Consider the following 8,125-nt stretch of genomic DNA (forward strand, 5'->3'; position numbering starts at 1 on the left):
TAAACACGATCAAACGGGATTCACGGTAAAGTTCGACTTGCTCGCGTGCCTAACGAATGCGCAAATCGGTTATTACTTAAACAACGTAAGATCATATCCTAATTATACTAATAAATTACTTAGGTCCTACATGTTTATAAACAACTTAAACTTCAAATACGACAGCCGAATATATATTACGAAATCGACGCAAAACTTAGCTTTATATAAAATCCGATTCGACTTTAACAACTTTTGATCCTCATTTTCGGGAGCATTTTTACCCCACTTAGAGACCAATACAGAAGATACTATCTAAATGAAAGATGTAGTATGATATGCAGATGAAACTACTGGTTTTCAAATCACCTCATTTGGATTTTCCATCTATTTTATACGAATTTTACAAAACAGCAGATCAATCCTAAATACAATGTAAACAGCCCCGAAAACACACTGTTTCGAGCCACCTAGAATCATAACTGGATTTTCAATCCTACATGAAAGTTGTAGTATACATTAAGGGCTATCTAAATACAAAATATAAGCTTATTCCGATTTACGGTTTGTAAGTTATACATTGTCAAAGTATGGACCTGCATAGTCAGTAAAATCCGATTCCGCAATTCCCGACTAACTTTTATAATCCAAATTCCATGATTCGCTACATTTACATGATATTAACATACTTCAACATAGTAAACAGCAAAACAACTCCAATGATCGCTACCCTAAGCTTAATCATGCAATTTTATTCTTTTCGGTATTTTATCGAACAATGGGTCTGCCGTTAAACATATACACCAAATCTAACCATAATGAAACCATAATTTACGCTTTTAATTTCTACATCAATTTAACCAATCCTAGCATTCTAAGCATGAAATATATCATACTTATAACAATATCCATCCGTAAATTTAGACATAACATAGTTTACAAACCAGTCTAAAAAAAATGCTAACGTAAACACCCTAATAAAAGTGAATGAAATTTATACCTTTATGAAGGGTTCGAAGAATGGATTCCAGATATATAATCGTTACTTCGATTGCTTCAATAATTTGAGAAATATTTTAGAAAGAAGAAGAAAAATGATTGAGAGAGATGAGGCGGTGAAGAACGAAGAAACAGAAGAAGAAGCAGGCGATGGATTGCTTATATTTTTTTTCTCATATATATATATATATATATATATATATAATATTATAATTATAATAAGTTTAGTAATTTGACGGCTTTAATCCCTTAACAATTAACGATCGTTATTTATATACGGTATAATTTGGGTAAGTTAACGAGAATGTTTTTTTTAAAACTCGGGTCTTACAACATTGGTCAACAATTTAATCCAATTACACTTAAATGACATTAGTGATACAAATCATCAACATGAAGGCATCAAATATTGATTATTTCTCAGACTTACAACATAACTCTGAATTGTTTTGTTACAAATTTAGTTATATAGTTTATTCTCAGACTTAGAATATAATTCTAAACTCCTCTTCAGAATTACGTTTCTGAGTTATAAGAAGTCAAAATTATTGTGACTCAGAGTTATGCTCGTAGATACTTTCTAGACTTAGAAGACAACTCTGAATTCCTCTTATTCAGAGTTAAGTCCAGAGTTATTTCCCGGTCTAACAATAGAATTTCGAATTCTTGTGTTCCAAAGTTAATGTTCAGAGTTTATGTTCAGAGTTTTTCTCATTTAATAAGAGCCAAGGACAATCATTATCAAAAGTTGGTTTATTTCTAAGACAACTGGTCTTCACGCATGGTCAGTTATATGTTGCTTTATCCAGAGTCAAAAGCAAGCAAGGTTTGAAAGTACTAATTATGGATGATGATGGTATTATTGAGAGTAAAACAATGAATGTTGTATACAAAGAAGTGTTTAGTAATATATGATACATGGTTCTTATTTTATTAATGTTTTACATATTTACCTTATATTTGTTCAATTTATGTTGTTTTATAAATATTGTTTTAGAACTTCATCTTGTTAACTCATATTATTATTAATTCTTAAGAGGCTCATTTTTCATTTATGTTATGCATTATAATTATCCGACCATAAAGGATATGCATGTGCTACGCAAATTCTCTCACTCGGACTCTGTGTTTCATACAGAGCTTTAGAGAGGGACTGCATGTACTACGCAAAGTCTCTGACCAAACTTTCGTAATTCATACAGAGCTTTAGAGAGGTACTGCAGAAACCACGCAGCACCTCTATGCCTGATTTCGTGCTTCATGCAGAGCTACACATCAGCTCTGCATCTACAATGCAGAGCCTCTGTCCACGGAAAATTTATACAAACTTGTAGCATTGGCTAATTTTAGCAATTAACTCTTGAACCAGACTCTGTGTTTCATGTAGAACTGCACAGAGGTTCTGCATTTAAGTTTTTAGAAAGTGCTATGTCTCTTCACGTAATGCGTCGAGGCTCTGTCTCTTACTCCAAAGATGACCTTCAGACTTGTAACTCTGAATAGTTTCCGTCTTAATCTCTGGAAACTTTCTTTACACTTGTGTCCTTGAAGCCTGATTTCATTCTTCATACAGATCTTAACAGAGGTTCTGCAGGTGCTACATGGTCATTCTGAACCTGCCTCCGTCCTTGATACAGAGCTTCATAGAGGCTATGTATTTGTCTTGAGTAAGAGTTCTATCTCTGCATGTACTACCCAGAGCCTCTGATTCCCTTTGCTTGTCTCATACAGAGGTACACAAAGGCTCTGCATGTACTATGCAACACTGCATATTGGATCTACATTGTTCGTCTTCATTTAGAAGTTTTTCTGATCATCGAAGCACATGTCGTCCTTTGTATATGTAACATTTAATTATCGAGTAAGAGCATCTTTATATCAAAAATTTAATCGGACTTGTACCTTTGTCTAAGTTTATAAATTACCTCCGATTATTAATTCTTTATAAAATACATATCAGTTTCGCTTAATTTTTGTCATTAACCCGTGTAATACACGGGTCCGAACCTAATATATATATATATATATATATATATATANCCCGTGTAATACACGGGTCCGAACCTAATATATATATATATATATATATATATATATATATATATATAGGAAGCGATACAAATGGGAAATACTAAATGTATGAGAAGTAGAGAAGTGATTCTAGCTTTTGGATCAAATCATCAAATTCTTTTAAAGGAAGGGTAATATGGTAAGTAGAAGAAAGCGACAACGAGAATTATGATCTCGATCACATTAACGTATTGATCACTTCATCTTCATCATTGATGACAACAAAGGTAGTCTAGTCGGTGATATACGTTGATCACGTTAATGATTTTATCATTGATTTCTCTCGATTCTTTCTTGATCATATATCGCAATTCTAGGTTATCAAAATTATCAAATTTCTTAATTCTTTCTTGATCAAATCTCGTATTCTTTCAATATAAATGTGAATAAAGAAAGCGATCTTGAGCAAGATGTTGATAACAAAACAATGTCCAAATGTGAATCACACGGGTTCAACCCCTCAGCCCCTCAAATCAGTTAAATAGTTCATATGTTACCATGCAGTCGAATTATCCGGTGTTGCACAATCAACCCCTCAAATCTTGACCGTGAGTTTTTTAATGGAAGGGATAGGATCACTACTCTACTTCTCATACATTTAGCACTTCTCAAATGAACCTGTGGCTATATATATATATATATATATAGAGAGAGAGAGAGAGAGAGAGAGAGGGAGAGAGAGAGATGAGATAAAGGATCATGCAAGAAGTTAAACATTTTGCGAGAAGGCAAGAAGTCTCAAAATCAAATATGATTACACTCCTTTGGGTGTGTTTAATCATATATGATTAAGCGTCTCTGTGTTGCCAATGCAACATGTGTTTAATCAAATATGATTGAACTTGTGTATCATGCGTGTAATCATATATGATATTGAGACTTCTCGCCTTCTTGCAAAATATTTAGCATCTCGTTTGAACCTTCCCCTATATATATATATATATATATATATAGAGAGAGAGAGAGAGAGGGGTTCATTTGATAAGTGCTAAATGTGTGAGAAGTAGAGAAGTGATCCTAACCCTTCATACTATCATGATGATTGGTCAAGAATTCCGAATTTGACTAGTCAAGATTTGCGGCTTTGACTGGTCAAACAAAAATTAGAGAGGTGGTTTTGTAACTTTTACAAATAGGTGAACCCATAAGTGCATATCTGAACCAATATATGCATATGTGAATAACACGGGTTCATGCATTGTTTTGCTGCTTATCTCTAAAAGTTACGAAATTACCATCTATGTTTCACAGTCAAAGCTTCAAATCTTGACCAGATGAAAGGTTAGGATTGTTTCTCTACTTCTCACACATTTAACACTTCTTTATTATATATATATGTGTGTGTGTGTGTGTGTGTGTGTGTGAGTTATTATGCAACCCTTTACATTTGTACAACCAATACAACTCAATATCAACCGTCCATTTAATTTGATGACTATGTGATTTCATAAAAGTTTTGATTGTTTCCTAACATAAACTATTGATCATAATTAATATAAAAGTTTTGATTGTTTCATAAGAAATTTATTTTACATTTTATCTTTTATATAAACTATGGATCATAATTAATGAACCTTAGTCATCTTCCATAAATATTAAACTCATAATAAAATGAACTCTCATCATTTCCATAAATATCTCAATTGATTGGGTTGCATTGGTTGTACAAATGTGATGAGTTGCATTTGAATCGTCCTCTCTCTCTCTACATATATATATATATATAGAGAGAGAGAGAGAGAAAGAGAAAAGGAGGAAAGTTCAAATGAATACCAAATTTTCATTGTAAACCAAAAGACAAATCCTGGCCCTCTATTCTATTTGATCCAACAACTTATATTAAATGGAATTTTTAACTAAAACTATTAATTAAGGTGATTAGGGGTAAAAAAAAAAGTAAGTCCACTTCAATCACGGCTATGTTATTTGACTTTTTATTTTCTTGTTTAATTTAAAAACTTTTACCCCCTCAATTCTCGAACTAGATTATCGTAAAAATTGTAATCGATTTAATCAAATAAATTACATAGAAAACGAGAATTTTGTTCTCTTTGATATGACATTCACCTTGATATATTTTTTTTCTTCATTTTAACCGTCTTTACATGAAATGTTATATATATAATATTCATTATGAATATTTATGTTAGTTCAAGTGTGTATAAAACTCGACGTCGTAAGCCCGTAATTCGACATTACCTTCTTCGTCACTTTCTTCAACATCGTAAGGCACCATCTTCTTCATCACCATAACCCCATACCCATCGAGATCGATCGAAAACTCATCGAGACCGAGTGAGAATGTATCGAGACCGATTGAGAATCCATCGAGACCGATAAAGAACCTATCAAGAAAGGTCGAGAATGCGTTCATTAACTTAGTGTGTTTGGGTGGTTGATTTATTATGTGTTTGGATGTGTAACACCCTGGCCTGCCACTTTTTGCTTTTTTCGAGTCTGATTGGTAGCCTATCGAGACCAATCAAGAACACATCGTAATTAATCAAGAACCCATCGGGATCTGTATGTCCAATATTGATCAATCTTTCATGAAACCCTCAATTCATCAATGGCAGAATGATCTTTCTTGTAAGAACAATATGAGAAGGAGAGAGAGAAAGTCAATCAGTCAAAGTTCTTAAAACTCTCAATTATACGTAATGAATTTACAATGAAGAATCCTTACAAGATTACAAAGACCTCACCCTATTTATAGGGTCAAACAATACACATGGTCAAAGTCAAACTTCTCTAAAGAAAAGTCAAACACGACGACTTTTCTACAATTATAGACAATTTTATCTTTCAAGACGAATACAATTTTACACTGAATTTCATTCCTAACATTCTCCCCCTTTGTATTCAGACTTGAAAGAATTTATGCGCACTTTGAGTCTCGTTTGAACTTTGAAGCTTTAAGCACTCTATGTTTTCATCAAAACAGAAATCTTCAACTTGAAATTTTCAGACAATCAATTGTTGAGAAAGATCTTCTAACATTCTCCCCCTCGAATGTAGAATCGCGATGATCTTCTCTTTTGACAATGTAGAACAATATCAACAAAAATCATCATAAACAATAACAAACTTCAGAGTTGATCTTCAGTAAACTGTTGTAAAAATGGATCTTCACATTCAACATCTCTCAATCATTTTAGCATCGGAATAATTTTCTGTAATCATCTTCAGTCGCACTTCTTTTGAGTCTTTTGCCAAATTTGAAGTTACTCCCCCTTGATCTTTACATCAGATTCCCCTTTATAATGTTCGGAATTGGATATTTCATTCATTATTATATACTCCCCCTTATGATGAAATGAGAATCATTCCATCATACACAAGAATGAATAAAATCCTCCGCGTAAGCCGTCAATTCATGAAATTGTAAGTAGATCTTTGCAAATCCACTTATTTAATCTTTTCAGATTAAGGGAATGGGAAGATAACAATCAATTTCAACGTATGAAATTGTTTTCAATCTTATAGAAAGATTGGCCTGTGAGTATAACAGATATACACAGTACAACGGATGTACTGTATATATGAGACTTTTTTATGCTCATCTCACCAGGTCTTCCATTCAATCATCGATAACTTAAAAAATAGCATATTTATGAATGTTTTGGCAAATTAACATATAAAATGCAATATGTGTAGTGTAGAAAGATAAAGCAACGTATGCTTCTGTTTAGACTCAAAAAGATAAACCGTGTGGACTACACAAATTTATCAGACTCAATTAGTGATCAAAAAGACTTGAAGGGGGGACATATATCCTTCTGATTCAATATCAACTTTCTCCGAATGAGAAATTGATAGATGATGAGTTGCGTGCCCCAAATGTTATTGAAACACTTATCTGTTGAGAGATAAATGAGTAGCTGGTGGGGTTGTGACAAGAATTGGCCTGGGCTTTGCCTTTTTCAATATTAGTCTTGCAAGAATTGAGAACTAATAGATTGTGTGGTATGCCCGGATTTTAGAAGTTCGGAACAGGATTCTTATATTCTTTTAATCCTGACACAACTCTCGTCAATTCTTTTAATCTCACAACAACTACCCCTCTCTTTTTCATTTTAATCTTAGCACACAAACCCTTTTATATTTAAGCTCACTCAGATATGGTTGTCCTCTTGGGTAGGTCTGTCGGTTTTGACATTCCATAGAGGTATTTTTGATAAACAATCAGTCCCTCCTAAAATTTTACAATATGCTCAGTTGATCACAATGATTGATCAAAATGTTACTGCTAATAAAGCACAATGATCATATAAAATTTGATCAAAATATTTGGCTTTTAAGCTCAATCAATAAAGGAATGATGCGACAAAGATCAAATTATTCGGAATATGAAAGAAATGAATGAAGATCTGTAAGAACAAATTTACAGATTCTGATATTAAAAAAATGAATGTATATGAATCAATGTAAAAAAATCAGAAAACAAAATTGAACACAAACGAGCGTATTATCACCGAAAATGATTATCATTTTAAGAGACGTGATAATAACAGTTTCAAGAATAGCTGAAACAGGTATTGGAGTTATGTACAATGAGAAATTACACAAGTAAAATCTCAGAAAATACCTGTTCAGAAAATGTACTCGTTTAAAAAAAATTCATTTTCCAAAAAAAAAAACATTTATTAAAAACTTCTAGAGACTCCCCCTTGAAAGTTGATTTTAGTAATGATTCAGTTTAGCTCAAAAGAATAAAAAAATGGAAACATGTTTAGCACGGGTCCTAAACTGGGTGTTAGCTCAATTATTCCTATTTTGTAAAAGTATAGAAAAAGTATACTGCAAGTCTTGACAGAAGGATAACTCCATAGAAGACAACAGAGGACTAAGCGACAGAAGCCGTTTGATCGAACAAGTGAAGTGTGACAAAACCTCTGATGTCTCTCACAGAGGTTCTGGAAAATAGTCCTCTATCAAATAGAACATGCAAGTCAATTACAGCAGAGACTCTGAGATGGCTTACAGAGGGTCTGCGGATTTCGTCTTCTGTGAAGTTTCTGTTCCAACAGTTTTCAAAGGTTGTTAGCCGCATATGCTTCTCACATGACTAGGGAAT

The sequence above is a fragment of the Cynara cardunculus genome (genome assembly GCF_001531365.2).
Source record: "Cynara cardunculus var. scolymus isolate 2C chromosome LG 17, CcrdV1, whole genome shotgun sequence".
NCBI classification, from domain to species: domain Eukaryota; kingdom Viridiplantae; phylum Streptophyta; class Magnoliopsida; order Asterales; family Asteraceae; genus Cynara; species Cynara cardunculus.